Genomic DNA, 20,488 nt, shown 5'->3' on the forward strand with positions numbered 1-20,488 from the left:
CCGGTGAAGGAGCTTATTTTGACCACTTCATCAGTCAAGGTCCCGGCAGGAAGCAGATGGTGAGTCACCACTGAGGAGATCTTTTCAGAGGGACCACTTGCAGGGATGACTAAGGGAACTCACAGAGGATGGCTGAGCACTCCAGAACTAACCACAGCAGAAAGGTGTCTGCTCCCTTGAAGCTGAAGGTCATGAAGCAGTGTTGTTGCGAAGCCAAAAGTGCCATAGCTGAGGAGACAGCTCCAGGGAAGCTAAACCCCTCAGTGGAGGAGTGGGCAGGGAGGGAAAGAGTCACTTCCTCCCATCCCAACACTTGTACCTTCTGATCTCTGGCTGGTGCTACCAAGGGCCAAAGCCAGGATTGGCTGTGGACTTCCATGCAAGGCTGTTCCCACAGAGTGAGGCAGAGACAAAGCTGTGTCTGGTGGTGCATATGGAGAAATATAAGACAGTCATTAAGTCAGCCTGAATATTCAAATTAACAGCCCTCTTTCCTAATCTCAGAGGCTCTTCAGATAATAATAATAATAATAATAATAATAATAATAATAATAGTAAATCAACAATATGTAGGTAACTTCTAAATTAATACTGTTTAAAATCTACTTACATTTTCACATCTCTGTCTTGGACATTATATTTGTGCCAAGACTAAAGAAATCCTAGACTTGAAAGATGAAAATAATTCACTTTTCTTTAAATGCAATACACAAACTTTATTTAACAAGACAGGTTAAGTAAAACAGGCATTTATATTAAGAAAAAAACTACAAGAAAATTTATCTTTAACAACTTAAAGTAACCCTACTTGCGGTTGCGTTTAGCCGAGCTCTGTTGCTGTGAAGAATACAGCTCATGCACAGGTATGGAAGAAAGATTTATACATTTTTCAAGTATTCACTGAATCTTCCTTATATACACATAGACATTAAATTTGAACATACTTCATTTTTGTTGCTCTTTTGGAAGAGGCCGTCTAAAGAGAAGACCATGTGGTTCTGGCTCATGGATCATGTAATGAACCCATCCTAGACTCTGTTGAACACCAAGTCTCCTCCACTCCTCTTCGGACATCAGATGAGTTTTGGGTACTTGTTTGAAAGTTCTCTGGGTAACATGACATGCTGGTACTCATAGTGCTCGTCGAAGTACTTGTCTGAGTAGTAGATCTGCTTGTGGGCCATCCTGCCGGTGCACGAAGGAAAAAACAGGAGCAGGAAACAGGGCACAAGGAGCTCCATGTCCACCTAGGGCCAGGGCCAATAATTCACTCTATAAGTTCTTGAATGCCTGTTAACAACCAAAAGCTGTCTGGGTGGTTCCACTTGGCCTTGGGAAGCCAGCATCTACTCCCCAACACTGCAGTTGGTTTGTACGGACACCCTGCTTAGTGTCCTCTAGTCCCATGGCCCAACAGTGGCCATCAGATCCATGGACTTCACCCAAAACAGAGCACAGTGCTGCGTGAACACAGCCTAATCGTCAGCACTGGTAGCAGGTTGGTTAACAGTAAGGCATGGTCAGTACTAAGTAACCCTTGCCCCAGTCTACCCCGCCAGCCCTAAAGACAAACAGAAGAATCCCAGAAAACACTGGCTGGAGACGGGTGGAAATAACTCGGGTTCTAATGAGAATTTTGCCCCATTTTTGTTATTCTAGAAACTGTACTAAGGCCCTCACTCTCAACCACACCAGCCCTCAAATGAGCATATGCTATAGATTTTTATTTTATAACCAAGGGGAACGAAGCCAATGAGTATTACATTACTTGCCCAAGACAAAAACCTGAGGAGTGGAAGGGCTGGTGTCGGGTGCTCCAGCAACCAAACTACAGATTGGGTTTGGTTTTTGTTGTTGTTGTTGTTTGTTTTCTTTTCTTTTCTATGTGTTTTCACTAAAATAGAATTATGGCACTTTTCCCTTTCCTCCTTCCAGTCCTTTCCAGATACCCGTCCCCTAATGCCTCCCATGCTCCCTTCTCAAATCAATACCTTTTTTTCTTTGATGATTAATGTTAACATATTGTGCCCATTTTTTGCTGTTTGCGTGAACTTGGTTTCGAGGCTTCGTGCTGGTTAACCAGTAAGGGAACTCTTCCCTGGGACACTACCCCACCCCAGTAGTCATTAGTTGCTTATTATCCGTTGTCTAGGTGTGAGACCCCATGAAAGAGCACTTCATCCACATCAGCATACTGCATCAATGTATGTGATGGAATACTATTCTGTAATAAAAGGAAGCAAACTATGATTTCATACAATTACATGGATAAATGTTAAAATCTCATATCTGTATTATAAAAGAAAATCAAGACTTCTTAAAAATAATACAGTTCCACTTACCTAAAATTCTTTAAAATGAAAAGGAAGAAGCCACTGTGGTGGCACATGCCAGTAATCCCAGCAGGACTGTCAGAAGTTTAGTGTCAGCTTTGACCACATGGTGAGTTCAAAGCCAGCCTGGGCCACAGGAAACACTGTCTCAAAATTGCTTTTAAAGAATGTCTAATGAGTCGGCCTAAACAAGATGCCTCCATCAAATCCTCCATTCAGGGCTCAGGGAACCTTGAAGAAGAGAAAACAGAGAGAGTGTAAGAACCAGAGTGGGTAGAGGGCACCAAGAAAAAATGGCCTCTAAATCAACAGGAGCAACACACCTGTGAACTCCCAGAGACTGGGGAGCATGTACAGCATGTACCAGACTGACCCAGCATGTCAGCATGGGTCTGCACCAGATGCACCAAAAGGAGAATTGAATACATGCTCCCATCCCTAACCCAGAAGCAGTCTCCAATTGAAATAAAAATTAGTGGCATCTGAATGGAAAACAAATTCAATAGAGCTTCCTTGTCTCGCAATACCAGTGCTTTTCTTTTCTTTTTAATCTTTTTGTTCCTCTTCTCTCTGTTTTACCTTATAGGTCCTTACTGTATATACCACAACTTCCAGTTTAGAGTTTCTATGGGATTCGTGAGTTTGTGAATGAATGGGTCTCTGTTTCTTGTGTCCTTTCTTTCCTTCTGTTTGTTTTATCTTATTATATTTTATCTTATTAAGGAAAGAAAGTGTAAGGACAAAAATAATCCAGTGGTTGCCTGGAACTGAAGGTAGAGAGGGGGAAATGAGGATGGGGGTATGGGTTATGAGGGGCATGAAGGAAGTGCTGGGATGATGGAGGGCTTGTTATCCCCCTTGTGTTGACTGTACCATGAGTATAGACCTTTGTCAGAACTCATGAGACTATGCACCTTTAATATATGCTGTTAATACACATCTGCAAAGTTGCCTATTTTTAAAATCTTACCTTTTTACCAAGTTTCTGGTCTTTGTAAGTAGACAGGCACTGTGGCATCCACACCCAGTGCCCTGAGTTGCCTTCCCTGATGAGCACAGGCTTTACAGAGACCCACTCACCTTTCTGGCTACTCTCTTGCTCTTTGCTCAACAGGTTCATCTCTTATTTGTAGAGGCCTTTGATCAGCTTTTCTTTTTTCAAATCATTTGTCACAAGTATACATTTAACATGAGAACTCAAATTCACAAGCACACAAGGTGATAGAAAGGCAATAGCAATAGCTGCAGAGAGAGATAGAGAGGTCACGGTGAGGGTGGTTCACCTGTCATTTCCTCTAGTGCGTCAGAGGCATTGGTGTCACTGTATCTCTTCCATCTGGACCCAGTGTTTCGAACAGACCTTCGTTTTGTAGGGCACATCCTCTAAATGAGAATCGAATTCTTCATCTACCCTTCAATCAGAGAGTCAATGGGACCTGTCACAGACTGGAAAAATTTAATTCATTGCGTTGAACTTAGGAGATGGGACATTTGACTTTGATGTGTAACTTCATATCCAACGCTCCTGTCACGTAACACAGATTAGTATATCCTGTTGTGTTTTAGAATAACCCCATGAGGCGATCCAGACAAGCATTAGTATCCACACTTGACAGAGGAGGAAACAGCTCCTCAAGTGAGATTGTGACTTGCTAGTCACACAGCTAATAATGGACAAACTCAGAGCACCAGGCTGTAAGTTTAGTGTTTCTTTAACCATATCAACACCTCCATACAGGGCCATGTGACTTATCGGACAGAAGCATTACTTCTGGCCCAGAGCTTCCTTGAGTTGGCAATTCTAAACGTCCTTCCACAAATTGAGCAGAAACTCAGGCTAATAATCACTGGCTGCTTCTCACTCTTGCCTTCCTTCTCAATTCAAAGGGAAACAAATCTATCCAAACGTGGTGACTCTGCCACTCTTCCCTCCCTGTCAGAATCCAAATTTACCTTAGTGGACAACTGAATTGAAAGTTCTCCAAGGTAGCCTTGGAGAAGACACAGGAAGGTAAGGCCAAAGTATGAGAAAATGATTTCACAGACCCAGAGGGAGACAGGATCGTGGGGGAAGAGCCTGGTACACATCTACGCCACCACAGACAGGCAACTTCACATCTTTGCACATCCTAACAACTGCCTTTGGTAACCTGAAAAAGAAAAGCGAACTTCCTCTCAGGGGTTGGAACTTCTCCCCATGGGCAGCTAATGTTCCACAGAAGAAAGAGTTTGGATACAGTAACCCTTAAGGGTGTCTAGGATCCTAAAAATCTGAAAACTAACTGCCTCTATTCATTATCAAAAATGAAGCAATGACGCAACAGGACATTGACTACTGTCTAAATCACCAATTGACAGTCTCATCACTACATCAGTTAAGACTCAATAAGTGTCGTTCTCCCAGTACAAGTGGAATAGAGGCCATCCCATAACTGAGTCAGACCAGGAACTGGCATTGGTCATCCCAGACAGACACCCTGAGAGCTGTATGTTCACAGAGCCATCTTCCCATTCCTAGCGAGTGTCCTTCTCAGAAGTAGACAGCAGTGTTTAGCATCCACAAACACCCTCACTACTTAGACAGCTGGCTAATTTATGCCAGTTGAGGCTGAAGAACAATCTAGGCTACGGCGTTTTTGCTCACTCAGCTCAGCTACAGTGTAAACAGAGGCTCCAAGGCTCTCTCAGGTGCTGGAGTCACCATCAAAGGAAATGTACCACTTGGAATGACTGTTTTTTCCTCAGTTTGGCTGTAGTGAGTCTCAGTGGGAAGGTCATATCAAGTCGGAGCAATGTGGGTCCTGGTGTACAAAGCCTCATCCAACAGGCGCCAGCCTGAGGCTTGGCCTGCAGCTTTCATTTGGCTGTGTAGTTGTCTTTTTAAATCAAGGTATCCTCTCTGCCTGTACCTCCAATTTCTTCTCTGTTGGCCCAGTAGCAAGGCAGGACAAGAAACCAGCAGCTAATGTTCTGCAGACGAGAGAATGTCAGAAAAGACAAATGTGCTCTCTCCTGCTTCACGCCTTCCCTTCAGGGAAGAAAATAGGAGAGGAGGACTTAGAATGAGACACAGACGTGTTCCAATAACACTCACCTGGCCAGCTCTGATGAGGCCTGGCAGCTTACAAACCACTCTTCAAGCCTGGGTGCGCCATAGTTTTGATGCAACATTGCAGGTTTTTTCTGTTGGTTTTTAGTGGCCTAAAAGAAGCATGGTATGAACTATAAAACACTCGTAGGCCCTGGCCAGTTGAGGGAACAGAGGGAATATGGAGCTACACTGCGCTTATAGTATACAGAGGGATGTATTTATATAAACCCTTCCATGGAGTACAGACTGCTTTTCTTCTAGGGGCTTGAATGCAAAGCCCTTGAGGATAGTTTTCTGAATGTTGTAACAAATGCCACCATGAGGCTTTTGAAAGGGTAGACCTAACAAGGGGTCTATCACTGAGACCTCCAGCCACTAGAAGGAGTAGTTCAAGGGCCTTGCTGTCTTACCAAATAGGCCATAGCCTCCATGTCCTGAAGCAGGTTGTCATAAATGGAGGATATGAAGCACAAACAGCTTGGTGGCTTTCCAGAGTGTTCCTTCTGGTGACAACCTAAAGCCAAGATCTACAAACTGGAGAGTTGGCACAGCCATTAAGAGCATGAACTACTCTTGCAGAAGACCCCAGCTCTGTTCCTGGCAACTACAGTGGATGGCTCATAATCACCTGTAACTGCAGCTCCAGGGAATCTAATGTTCTCCTCTGGCCTTCACGGGCACCTGAACATGCACACATTTAAAAATAAAAATAAATCTCTAAAAATAATGTTAGTTCCACTCCTGTGAGCATGTCTCGCGTGTGGGCCTGGAACACCTGAGTTCTCACCTCAGCACAGCTTCACAGACTCCATACATTGCAACCTGACAAGAATGGAAGTCAGGGCCCTGGAAGTGCGAGCTACTGGATCAAATCCTTAACACCGGATTTCATCACTTTCTCCAGGACTCTGTCCTCAGAGCTGGGTCTAGACTAGACTGAGCGGCCACTTAGAGAAGGTGAGAGCCAGGTAGGCGACATTCCGGAGCTCCTCCCACCAGCCCTCTTAGTCAGCTTTCCTTTACTGTAGCCAATATAGGATGTAAATCAACGCCCTAAGAGGAGCAGCTTGTTTGGTTCACAGATGCAGACATTTTGGTCCTGTTGGCTGGAGTCAGCATAGTACATCATGACAGGACAACAGGGCAAAGGAGACTGCTCATGTCACAGCAAAGAAAGACAGAAGAGGAGGGGCCAGGGTCCCAATGTACTACCCCCTTGGAGAAACTTCCATTGACCCACTTCCTTCGACTAGGCTCACTTCCTAAGACTTGCACTAGCCCCAGTGGCTCTACCGGCTGAAAACGAGCCTTCCACACAGATGCCTATGAAGCACATTCCAAACACTTGCGACAGCCAAGCAGTATCCACCTGCACCTCAGGGCAAGGCCAGGCAGCTGCCTTCCCACGGCAACACGGCTGCCTCTCTGATATCCCACAGTGATCTTTTAAAATAAGATACACTTGGTAACATTATCAAACAAAGGCTGGTGCAGAAATGGAGAAATGTGTATTTCCATGACTTAGTTCTCCAGATTCTTGGGATTTAAAAAAATATATGTGAATTTTCTTTGCAATTCATGTTGTATTTTCAGATACTAAAGTTGCTATTGGTAAGTTCAGGTCATCTATGCAGTTATTTCTGAATTCTTAACCATATAGACCAAAGCCTCAAATATCCAGAAAATATGGTCTCCCTTAGAAAATTCATTATCTGTCTTATAAGAAAACTTCTTCATATGATTAAATGACTCAGATCTAAGCAGGACCACAACAGAAGGGTGGAGCTGACAAGGGCTCCCAGAACACCTCTTGTTGGAGTAAATAAACAGTTACTGCTCAAAAATCATCTAGAAAGATCCAATATCCAGTTCTAGGTCTTTTCCAGTGAATAAATGAAAAGACATTTTGCTTTATGGGCCAATCAGTGTTTAGTTGAATGCTAAACAGTAAGTAAGAGGCAAAAGCAGGCAGATCTCTGAGTTCAAAGATAGCCTGGTCTACGGAACAAGTCCCAGAACAGCCAGAGCTTTGTAGAGAAACCCTGCCTAGATAGATGATAGATAGATAGATAATAGATAGATGGATAGATAGATGACAGATAGAGATAGATACATAGATAGATAGATAGATAGATAGATAGATAGATAGATAGATAGATAGATAGATGGGAGAGACAGACAGATAAACTTTATTGTGGTAAAGATATCCATTTTGCAGTGCTTTTAATCAAAGCATGAAATGGGCTTGCCACTCAATTTTACCTGTCACATATCTGTCGGGCTGCTCTTAAATTTTCATAAGCTCTGTTCTCTCACCAAAAATAATTATTTTTATTTCAGAATCTTTGTCAGTAATGAGTAGTGATGACTGCAGTCAGAATTTGCAGAACATGTGGACACCCAGGATGTGGAGGGGCAAAGCTGTGTCCTGAGGGCCTTACAAATCTACAAGACAGCTGTGCAGACAGACAGGCTGTGGGGGAAGGCAGCCTGAAGCGAGGGCACTGGAGCCTGCAGGCAAAGGTCCCTCAGCGGGTGAGGCCACCAGGAAGGCTCTCCTTAAAGAAGCCAGAGGAGCAAAGAACAGAACAGCAGAGGGAACTCTGCTTGGAATGGGGGTTTGAGGATTTCAACAAAGGCAGTTGGTGGATGGTACATGGTGTCTGAGGAAATAAAACTTGTCTGTTAATCAAGATGAAAAACATCTCTCAAAGGACAGATTTGGAAGGTGAAGGCAAAGGTTCAAGCTGTGGCATAACTGTGGATGTCATGAAAGCCAGACCTGTGTGCACCAAGGACACCCAGAACCCAGATGCCACATTATCAAATTCTCATTTACTCTCTTTCAGTGCCGATTCATGAAACATTGGTGGAATGCTTTCTTCCTTTGGTTTTTGGTGGAGGTGATTTGCTTATTGGTAGTGATGGTTTGGTTATTGATGGTGGTGTTTTGGTTATTGGTAGCAGTGGTTTGGTTACTGGTGGTAGTGGTTTGGATATTGATGGCAGTGGTTTGGTTATTGATGGTGGTGTTTTGTTTATTGGTGGTGGTGTGGTTATTGATGGCAGTGGTTTGGTTATTGGTGGTGGTAATTTGGTTATTGATGGTAGTGTTTTGGTTATCGATGGTGGTGTTTTGGTTATTGGTGGTGGTGGTGTGGTTATTGATGGCAGTGGTTTGGTTATTGGTGGCAGTAGTTTGGTTATTGATGGTGGTGTTTTGGTGATTGGTGGTGGTGGTTTGGTTATTGGTGATGGTAATTTGGTTATTGATGGTGGTGTTTCAGTTATTGGTAGTGGTGATTTGGTTATTGATGGTGGTAATTTGGTTATTGATGGTGGTGCTTTGTTTATTGATGGTGGTGGTTGGTTATTTTCTTGCCTGGAGGCTTTACTTTCAAGTCCTGGGCAGATGAACTCTACCTGGTCAGCAACTGGGAGAATAGAAGGGTTTGCAAGTTGCCCAGCTTCAACTGAAGAGCAGAATTAAAATTCCAAAGCCTTAATCAAATAATAGAGCAGCAACAAAACTCTGACACAAGTAAATAAAAGAGGCTTTGACCATGTGAGGCAGTGACTTCTAGCTTTAAGCTGTAAAATAATGGAAGAGGAGGGATTTGTATGTAACCCAAGCTGGCCTCAAACTCTATGTAACTGAGGATAGCTTTGAACCAATGTTTCTGCCTCTACTTCCCAGGTGATGTCATTACATGACACCTGCACAACTTTCAAGCGACCCTTTTAACTGGTCACCTCATTTTGATCTATAGTGGACTATACAGTGCATTAGGTAGCTGGCGTTCTTGATGAGAATACCAACTTTGTTGATTGTTAGAGCCTTGGTTCACTGCTCTACCAGTGCCCCATTGAGCTCTCAAAGGGTACTTAGGGACAGGGCCATGTTGTTATGCCCCATTTTACAGATGAAGTAGTTGAGCTTCTGACAGACCATAAAATTTATCCTGAGTCACCCAACTTGGACTCAACCCTCCAGATCCACGAAGACTGTTGCATACATAGAATGTCTTGATCAAAATCCCAACTTTCCCTTTATATAATTTACTGCTTACTGGTTTTACTGTTAATTTCTTTAAACTTTGTAAGACATTTTGACCTTACAAGTAAGCTTTTACGCCACACCAAAGGAAGAGAATTAGGCTGCTAGCTGGTAAGAGGTAATGTTTACCACCCTCAGCATAGCATTTGAACTCCCTTTACCACCTATAGGATACTGGATCTGACTTCTAGCATTGACAGGAGTGAAATGAAGTTTAGAGGAACAAAGTCATTTTTATTTGATTTAGCTAGTGAATGACAGCATTCAACTCTAAAGGCTTAAGTTAACTAGCAGACTAGGGTTCAGGTGGACATAGGAAACTGAAGCAATGATAGTCACACGAGGTTTCTCAGCCTGGTTTTTACTTCCATAGTAACACTGCATGCTAAGTCTTCCAGTTGGGAGGGACCTTGTTCATCATATGTGAGAAGAAATGAAGGTATTTGTGGGAAAGACACGCAATCTAAGACTCCCATTAAGAGGCTAGGTTCTGAGCTCTAAGCATGATGAATGTACTTTGGACTTGCAGGAATCAACAGAAAAGGCTTTCTAACCCTCATAAAAACCTGAGCACCTGCTATAAAAAATAAGGCAACATGTGTCACACTATCCTACCTATAGTAAATGGTAGAAATCTAGTAAATTTTTGGGTGTGGTCCCACTAACCTTGTTTGGAAATAGGAAGGGGTAGTCTGAGCAATGCAGGGCCTGGGTTAGCCACAAATGCCGAGACAATGAATATTAATATACCTCTCTTTTCAGAGTCCTGAAACCATACATCTACCTTGAAATGGAAGGTAAAGTTCCTTTCCACACCTTCTGAATTATTTTTTTCATAGAAAGTAATCAGCCTCCAGCATCCTGCCATACCTCTAGAGGATGCTTTGTCTGTTCTCCACCAGGAACAAAGGGGGCCCAGGAAAGCTGACTACTAGGACTTGGAGGATTATTAACCTTCTCAGGGCTGAGAGAGATGGATGGCTCGGTGGGTAAAACCCTTGTTGTAAACGCACGAGAACCTGGATTAGAATCCCTATCTTTCACGTAGAAGCCAGGCATGGATGCCCATACCTGATATCCCAAATTGGGGCATGGGTTGGCAGACAGAGACAACTATATCCCAGGAGCTCGCTGGCCACCCAACCTAGCTGAATAGTGAAGTTTGGGTTCAAGATATTCTGTCTTAAGGCAGTAAGGTAGGCAGTGATGAGGATCTGTTTCTGGTCCTTCTCCTTGGCTTGCAGGTATTTGCCATTGTGTGTTCACATCCTCCTCCTCGGTGTATGTGTGTGTGTCTGGGTCCAGGTGTCTTCCCTTCTGTATAAGGACAGAATCCTATTGGATCAGGACCCACACCAACAGCCTCATTTGATGTTGATCCCTATGGAAAGAAAGAGGGGCATGTTCTGAGGTACTGGGTGCTAGGATCCTCTGAAAAGAAGACATAATTAAGTTTCCTCCACCACCCTGTCCACAAGAGCTAGTTCCAACATTTGGAAGGTAGAGAAGAACACCAGGATTAATGTCTTTTCATAGACAAGGTGTTCTAAAGGCTGGAACCTGGTCTCTGCTTCCACGGACACTGGATACAGCATAAACAGAAGATCGGTCTGTCTTGTTTGTAGGTTAGCAGGAGAGCCAAGCCCACTCCCACAAGCCTTTACAAACGTAACTAGTCTACCCTAGAGGTGAGAGTCATTATCTGAATTCTTCCAATGATGGACTGCCTCCCCACACTGTCACGTGGAGGATTAAAGTTTTAACCTATGATTTTAAATTAAACCCAAGCATTTATCTCACAGACTGATGAACTTGAGCTGTGAGTGGCCCTTGTTGATGCTAAGGATGCTCTGCCCAGTGACCGGATCCAGGTCCATCTACTACTTTAACAGAGAACAGAACCAACTCCAGAAGATCACCAGCATCTTCATTTCAAATTGGCTATTTAAACAAATGGCTTAGATGAACCCATGTGCAAGGATCTGAGGCCCCCCTACACCCCATTAATGAGACCCCCATCTTGGAAAGAAGAAACAAGAGGGAGAAAAAAGCAAACAGTAGAGATTTACTGAAAAGATGCTTCCCTAATATTGGCCATTTTTTAAAATAAAAGGTAGTTTTAAACCACAAGAGTCTGAGATGCGTTAACTAGGAAAGTATTTTCCCAGTGGAACAAGAACAGACCCACCCCAGAAAATAAAGATATGTGTTTGCCTTGCACATCTAATTAATAATATAAATGTTTCTTTTGTTCCCCCGGAGGAGAATGCAAACATGGTCTCCCACTACCACAAATTATGCAGCCACGTTCCCAGAATTAGGGGAAATCACGGGGGTCAGCTCATCCTGAGAGCAATTGATGAGCCTCACACTGGGAAACCTGCCTTTGTCATCATGGCATCTCCCCTGCGCGGTGTACATAATAATATTACATTTTCAAGCTCCCATCACATTTACTTCACAGGAAAAATAAGTTATAGAGACCTTGCAAAGGAACCCCCTCCCAAAACAGGAAGAATGAGGTATCCACCAAGACTGGAAACAACTGCTCAGGTATTAGGCTGGATTTCAGTGAGGACAAGATGACCACACCCTCCAATGCAAAGCATCATGGAACACTGGGTGTCTCCCCAACTTCATTCTTTACAGAGCTTTCCTGTGACCCCCAAGGCTATCATGAATCCCTCCTGAACACCCTTCCTACTTGTAATCTTAATTAGCCCTTCCCCTGCTCATTGACCACCTCTCTAGAGCTGAGTCCCTTGGCTCACAGGACAACTACATATTCTGAGTGTCCTCCAGAGGGCTTCCTTCGGCCAACCAATTGCCATAAAGGGACTTTCTGTTAGCACATGGGCGGGGCACATGACAGCTTTCAGGGAAGCGATAGGATCAGAATCTGGTGGTAAAGCTTGTGCCAATTGCAGCAGAGAGCCCTAGGGCCTACAGTGACTGTAAGCCTTGGCACCCTGGTCCTCAAGCCACAGAAGCACCATTTATGGAAAAGCAAATGGAAGCCTGGAGCAAGTGAGCCAGAAGGACAGTGAGGTCAGGTCTACGAACTCAGCTCTGAGGACAGTGCCCAGGGTGCTCTCCGCCAATGCAGTCACCTCCGAGGACAGTTGAGAACTGAAAGTGGATCCTCACTAACTTTGGTGTGTGTGTGCGTGTGTACACAAGTGTGCATGTGTGCATGTACACAAGAGGGAGAGAAGGAGAGAGAGAGAGAGAGAGAGAGAGAGAGAGAGAGAGAGAGAGAGGGAGAGAGAGAGAGAGAGAGAGAGAGAGAGAGAGAGAGAGAGAACTTTCTTGAACTTTCTCTCTTAAATGCGGAACTTCTAGAGTCACCTCCCCTGAAACTGATCCCACCCTCTCCAGGACACACCTGCTGTCCTATTGAGGGCTCCATGTGACCATGACTCTGAGAATCTATAGCTATGGCATCTCTACCAAATCCTTACCAAAATCAAAATCTCTACCCAAATCCTATCTGGTCTCTCTAATAAACAACACTAGAGCTGAAGATCACAAGGGATGCCCATGTAGAGTCATGTGACTCCCTGTGTGACCATCTACTGCCCCACTGTGACTAAGTGTTAGGATAGGAAAGGAGAGCTGGGTGAGAGGGAGGAATGGATAAAGAAGGGTGAGAAGAAAGGAGAAAAGAAGCAGGGACCCAGGACATCCAAGGTAAAGGACACAAGAAGAAAGCTCCCAGTGACAGATCTCAGTCCTTGATCTCAGCCTACGGTTACAGTCAGAGCCCTAACTTCAGTTACTGCATACCAGGACCTCGTTGTACAATGGGGATACTGCTGACTTCAAACATTGCATCTCAGTGTGAATACTGGGAGAACGAACTTAGCCTGGGACTTGTTGCCTTCTGCATCTCTGAGCTCTAGCACTGTAGTCATCAGTGCCCTGGACAACAGACATATGTAACCTGTCACAGAAGGGAACGTGCACACACCTAACATGTGCACTCTGAGTCTAGCAGGCAAGATGTTTCTACACAGCAGGCACAACCCCACTCAAGTCCTCCATCCGCCCCACCTTCCTTCTTGGTAGGTGGTGTCAGGGCACTCTTGCGGGAAGATGTGGATCTGCTCAGAGGCTTTCCCACAGGGAGCTCTTTCCGAGCAAGTGTCCCAGGATTGATTTAAAGATCACTGATAGGACAAGAGTCTCTCTTCATTCTCTGGAGGAATCTCTCCCACATCTTCCATCATCTGCTGCTTCTCTTGCTTTTAATGGGAAACCGTGCTGGTTCTGTAAACTGAAGCACCCCGGCATTCTCTTGGAACGGGGAAGTATTGCACTAAACCAGATCACCATGCCAGAGCTCGCGGACACTGAGGCTATGACTTTAATGTCTGAAGACCAGACTTACTAGCAGCAGCTGGCTTTCCTTCGTCTCTGTCCTATGTCCCCAATCCTCTCTTTTTTGAGTCTGCTCTTCTTCGGGGACCAAGAGAGGGATGGAATCTTCCTGGAAACTCTCGGCCCTCACAGCTCTATCCAGCTCTGCCTCCTGCTTGGCACTTGGCAGTAAGCACCTTACTTACTGTCAGCTCACTGTCAAGGACTCTCTGGCACTTGAACACCTCGCTACTCAAATCTCAGACAGGGATTCCCAGACTAACCACTCTAGAGATGGTTGTAAGGAACCCTGACTTCCAGCAGATCTGTTGAATCAGAATTTGTAGTTCACTCATCAAGATTCCAGGAGATGACTAGGTTGAATCATGTCTAGGAAATGTTCATTTAGTAGAGTGGTTACCTGCTTGATCATAAGTGGAATCACTAGGTAAGCTTAGAAAAAACAAAAACTCTTAGTACCCAATTCTCATAGGGTGTGTGCCCTAGCCATCAAGGGGTTTTAAAGGCCCCCAATAGTGCTGTTGGGAAGAATGGCTTAAGAATCTCCACTTCAGTTCTTCTGATCACTCATGAAACATCTAGTTATTAAACAAAGCAATAGCAAACATTTTAATCTATTAAGTTTGAGTAGATCTGAAGTCAATCAGTGCTGAATCCAGAACTTAGATATAGCATTTCCTACAGATAGAGAAGAGTGGTCTGGAGAAGGTTGCAGACCAAGTCATACTAGGAGCTGACAGATTTTTCGGCCTAACCTGGTGTCCCACACCAAAAGGGCAGAAAAGGGGCTCATCCTCAAGTGGAAGGAGACTCAAGCAGACTAGCATTACAGTGCACACGCCGCTGTCCCCAGTTGAGAATCTAGAATGCCTCACAGGAGGTGCTCAGCTTTTTCCTTGCCTTGGATGCAAGCCCAGTAGGTGATACAGTTTTGGATGTGGACAACATCAAGCTCTAATCACATGAGTATTAGTCCAAGCTGGACCCTTTCCAACCATGACAGCACCCCTGGCAGAGGCAAGGGTAGTCATCCACCATCTATAGAGGAATAATCCTAGGCGAACTTGCCAAAGTGACTCTGCTTACATCACAAAAAAAGACCAAAGAGGATGGGAACACTCAGCTCAGGGCTCTCTGGATATGAGGTCATATCTGGGTCAAGGGATTACTCCCATTTCTCAAAGAATGTGCTTCTGACTAGGGTTTTCTCGGCCTTAAATCCAAGGGGTCTTAGGCTTTGTGTGGAAATTTAGTTTACTTTACCATCTGCTGTGGTTTGAGAGTAAAAATGTTACCATAGGCTCAGGTGTTTGGATAATTGGTCCCCCTCTGGTGGCACTGTTTTGGAAGACTGTAAAACCTTTCAGAGATGACACCTTGCTGTGGAGGTGAGAAGGGGCATCTTGAGAATTTATCACCCAGACCCACTTCCTGTCCACTCCAATTGTGGATGAAGTGTAGCCAGCTGCCTCTTACTCCCACCACCGTGCCTTCCTTGCTACTATGGATTTCCCCTCACAATATAAGCCAAAAAATGTCCTTCCCCCTTAAGTTGCCTCTTATCAAGTATTAGTCATAGCGAAGCAAAATTTAAAATACCACCCAAAATATCTTTTCTATGAAGAGAATTGACATCTCTCAAATAAGGATTCTGAGGAACTAATGGAAATAGATTGAACCTCCTGTGCTTTTCGGCTAAGCACAGATTCTCATCCACCAGAGACACTTACATACAAAAAGCTACCTACATATGTCACATCGTGATCTGGGCCCCAATGCTGGCCCACATGCTAAACAGAAGGACTCAGTTTCAACACTCTCGAAGGAACCACTTCCTAGTTAAACACTGTATGTGCTATCCAAACGTGAAGGTTTTCATTCAGATCCTGGGAATAACCTCCACGATTCTAAACTTTTAACAACATGGTTTCTCATATTCAGAAACATGACTGGCATGCCCACAGAGTAGAAATGAGCAGAAAATTCCAGAGAGGGCTTAAAAGATCATGCAGAGTAGAGGGGAGTATGATCTGAGCTGATTTGGGTGGGTTTGAGTCATTCCATCCCACTAATTGGCAAAGAAAAATGAGGCAAAGCCAAGCTGACTGGGTTCAGAGAGGCCCACTTCCTCCGATTTTTCTCTTCACACTGCCCCTACCTTTACTGGTTCCTCATTTTCTCCCTCCATCTGGAGTGACGGGGCACCTGTTCTTCGAACATCTTCTCTCTTTTTTTATCCACTCTGAGGCATCTCACCAGTCTTCCATCCGGTTGACTTTTAAACTACTGATGAGTGGATAGTGAAGCTCAGTGGTTCAGCACTTTCCCAGCATGCACAAGGCCCTGGGTTTGACTCCTAGCATGGGAAAAATGAAATTAATTAATTAGAATATTGCTAATGACCATTCCATCCCCAGTGCCAGCTTCTTGCCTCTCTGCTGAATGCCAAGTGGGCCTAAATGATCAAGGTCTTCATGATGAAGAGTCCTGCTTTCCTGATGTAGTGGGGGGCAAGCTTCTTGAGACAAGATTGTCAAAGCCTTGTCTAAGAAGAGCATGGATTCTGCTGCTTACAAAATAGATGATATGACTTTCAGAACTCATAATCCTCTCTAGCTGGCTTTGTCTGACACCCACTCATTGATTATCTCGCTTTATCCATAGAAAGGCTATGTCCAGGAACCTAAAGAATCTGTCCTTTTCGGAGACCTTGTCTGTGGGGTGCCCTTGACTCAGCATTACTAGAGGTTAGAGTAGAACCCCTGTCCTTGTCTGTTTTGAATAAGGGAAGTGATGCAACATAGAAGGCATGGTTCTGTGCTGGCTAGTGAATCAAAAGCCCATTAATAGACATTTATGTGCATTTACTTATACACAGACATCTGTGTATAAGTATCATGGGTTACAGAGCCAAGATCATACGTGCCCTTTTCATTGCTATTAGTAACAGACTTCAGACCCTTGTCTCTAAGGGCCCAGGTGTTCTGAAGAACATGAGGCAGACATCCCATGTGGAAAATCCAAGGCTTCCCAGCCCCTAAACTCCTTCACCGTCAGTGGCCTTTCAACCCCAAAGGCATGTCTGTCCTTACTTGCCTGAACAAATACAATGTCTGCCTTATAACTGTCAGCATTCAGAAACTAAGTACATGAGTGAGCACAGAGCAAATACCTTGCTTATCTAGGAACAATTTCTCAAAAGTCCCTTTTAAGGGACACTGAAGGAGGGGTCCACAGGTGGTAGGACACTAACTTTGGATTGTTCCAACCAGCATCATGACAACCTCAAGCTAACCTGTAGAAATGGGTTTGTCAAACTGGAACTTTTACCAGGATTAAGAGGCTTCCTAATTCCCATTAGCCTGCCAAGCCTCTCTCTACACAAAGGTGAGGAACAACCACTGCATTGAGACACATGCTCCCCCAGCCAATTGGTAAGCCATGTCTGCCCACGCAGGTCTCACTATTATCATCAGGAACTAACAATGGTGTCTGTTCTCCTTTCTCCCAACAACACTGAACTGCTTCCCCACCTCTGACCCAGAGGCTGAGCCAAGCTTCAGCAGAAATCCCAGAAGAAGCCCTGGCCTTCCTAGCCTCCTGCTGCATGTTAGCATGATCCAGTCAGAACAGATTGCAAAACGGTTTCATGATGAGACTTCCTTTATAAAACCCGCCTTTGTTATTACATCTGCACTTTTTTAAAAAAATCACAGGACCAAAAATGGATTCATGAAGAGCTGTTGACGTTTTCTCCATTGTAGTTGTATTGTTGGTGAGGAGGGGCGGGCATTTGCTGCTGTTACTCATCTTCTCCATACTCAGTCACCCTGTGGCTGTGTTTCCAGAGCCCCTCTCTTCCATTTAGAAAGAAACACAGACAATTTCTCTGGTGGCTAAACCCGTAGAAATCTCACCCCATTCTCAATTACCATCCTCAATATCTCAGGGTAAAAGGAGAACAGAGGCCCAAGTATTCCCACTTAGTATGGCTTTGGGGACCCGTGGGAGCAGCTGACATGCATTTTAGCACAAGATGCTAAAGCAAAGTCGAGCTGAGGACTGAATGCATGTCTAGAAGTAATAAGAGAATAGAATAGCAAGGGGCCAAAGAGTGAGGGTCCCTCCTAGCAGGAAGGAACGGGAAGTCTGTGGTACCACAAGTAGAGCAATGGTTGTGTGTTGTGGTTTGCCCTGAAGTTACTGTATTTTGATGCTAATTCCACTGCCCCAAGGACAGCTGCCTAATTCCACTGCCCCAAGGACAGCTGCCTAGTCAGTACTCAGGACTCAGGTGACTCACCAGAACCACCTCCCCATTGAATTTGTAAAGTATCTGAATTTGCTGATGTGTCCTAACACTTGAGCTCTAGAATTACGCTGAGACCTTGAAAAGGGGTTGGGGATTTAGCTCAGTTGGTAGAGCGCTTGCCTAGCAACCGCAAAGCCTTGGGTTCGGTCCCCAGCTCCGAAAAAAAGAAAAAAAAAAAAAAAGAATCCTAATTATCTGGGGTTGGGGATTTAGCTCAGTGGTAGAGCCCTTGCCTAGGAAGCGCAAGGCCCTGGGTGCGGTCCCCAGCTCCGGAAAAAAAAAAAAAAAAGAAAGAAGACCTTGTTTTGGGGTTGGGGATTTAGCTCAGTGGTAGAGCGCTTGCCTAGGAAGCGCAAGGCCCTGGGTTCGGTTCCCCAGCAAAAAAAGCAAAAAAACAAGTAAAAAAAAAAAAAAAAAAGTAAAGTACTGGTGAGGGGCAGGTACAAGATAGAAGGAGGCCTGTCATTGGAGGAGAAGGAAGGATGGGTGAGAGAGAAGTTTGAAGGAAGAGGAGGAGACAGGGAGAGGAGACAGGAGAGAGAGAGGGGAGAAGCCGTGGCAGGACAAGATGGCAGGTGATGTTAAGATTCTGCTCTGTGTATTTACAGGTTATTATTAATGTTCTCAAGGGATGGATAGTACCGGGCTTTGTATGTTTAAGTGGGCAATTATATCTTACCAATTGGATCTAAGATTATTGTGTTGTGTGTTCTTTTATGTGAGGGTTTGAGTGTAGGAAAGTGTGTGGCTGGGCTGTGTTTCCGCCAAGATATCTAGCAGATACCTTGGGGCACTGCGGTACAGACCTAGCGGGGTAAAAGACCAACAATACATTTTTATTTTTATATTTTTACAACAACAGTTGTGTAACTAAAGAATGGGGTAAAGCAGATGAATGGAGACTTGGAGCCAAACGAAGCTGGCATGGGAGATGATCTGGATAGTTAAACCTTTAGGGTGGAGTATGTTAAAACTCCTAGAAACTTGCCAAAAAGCATATCCCTGGGCCCATGCCAATCATCCTGCTTCAGTGGGCCAGGTTGGGACCTGAATAGAATCTTCGGTTTTGTCTTTTTCACAGTTTCACAGCTTTTTCTAATTTTGGTAGATTCTGGATTGTCGTTTGAAAAGTACTGAGGCAGTTGGCAAAAGTAATTTGTAGAATATGTGTGCACTGTAAGCCAGGAAAGCAAATCCCAGAAGAATGGCTGTTTTCATGTTCACTGCTTGAGAGGTAGATCTGGAGGCCCAAAAATCAGTAGTGGTCCGAAAGCTCAAGGCAAACATGGTGTTCTGAATGCCAGTCTGAGAGAAGTCCTGTGCTATTGGCCTGACTCTACTATATTCAGTAGTAATGATCAGTCCTTTGGAGTGTGGTTACTGTATGGAATGTGTCCTTTCATCCACAAAAGCTGTGGAAAGCAGCGGTATTGTAAGGAAGCTATTGCTCATTCAACATGCATGATCCCTGGTTCTGTAATAATCTCAAGGTGGCACAGTTCAGTTGTCAAAGAGCTCATCCAGGAGGTAAACCCAATATATGTAACAATTAAGAATACAGCACTGAAGAATGCTACAACATTGACCATCAAGAGCTGATCACAGCCCAGAGCATAAAAGGATCTTGGGGGACCAGGAGGAGCTCATAGACCATATAGGGGTTCAGGACTAAGCGATTTCCAACATCTTCATCCTCCTTTATACTTGACCCCTTTCTAGCAGACCTACTCTGTACCATGTAATCCACACTATCTGAAAAAGGCCTCAGCATCGGTTCTCCTCACAGCATCAATTCTCAGGCAGCACCTTTGAGACCCACATCCACACTCCTTCCCTGGTTCTACTCATCATAGCCTCTGCATCTATCTTCCCTACATTGATCTTGCTATATCCTTTGACCTGACACCTGGTAGAGCTCCAGCTTCAGGTACAGCTCCCTGTATCTCTCCACTCTCAGAACAATTATGATTTTCAAACTTCTTCTACCCCAATTGCTACCCCAGTATTTTAGAAGCAAATTTGTTCGCTCTTAAGTCTTTGCATTCTGGTATCTTAGCAGGAAGGGCCTCCAGTGGCTGCATGCAATTCCTTGGGATTTTGCCAGCACTAAAGAAAAATTCATACTCCCCTTATCTTAAGTTATTTTTCTGTTGCTGCGAAAAAAAACACTCTGACAAAAAGCAATTCAAGGGGAAAGTTTATTTTGGCTTACAGGTCAAGAGAGATTCAGTCCTTCATGGTAGGGAAGCCATGGACACAGGAGCAGAAAGCCAACTTGTCACATTACATCAACAGTCTAGAAACAGAGAGTGAAT

The 20,488-nt window shown here is 44.4% G+C and overlaps 1 non-coding gene and 1 pseudogene across 1 annotated transcript; both read right to left on the minus strand.

The window, feature by feature from the left end:
* Positions 1-945: 945 nt before the first annotated feature.
* LOC116900594 lies at positions 946-1,184 on the minus strand (annotated as a pseudogene).
* A 10,556-nt stretch (positions 1,185-11,740) lies between these two features.
* Positions 11,741-11,902, minus strand: LOC116902554. Its single transcript, XR_004388153.1, has one exon. It is a non-coding gene; the product is annotated as a U1 spliceosomal RNA (small nuclear RNA).
* Between the last annotated feature and the right edge of the window lie 8,586 nt (positions 11,903-20,488).

Source organism: Rattus rattus, chromosome 5 (genome assembly GCF_011064425.1).
Source record: "Rattus rattus isolate New Zealand chromosome 5, Rrattus_CSIRO_v1, whole genome shotgun sequence".
NCBI lineage: Eukaryota > Metazoa > Chordata > Mammalia > Rodentia > Muridae > Rattus > Rattus rattus.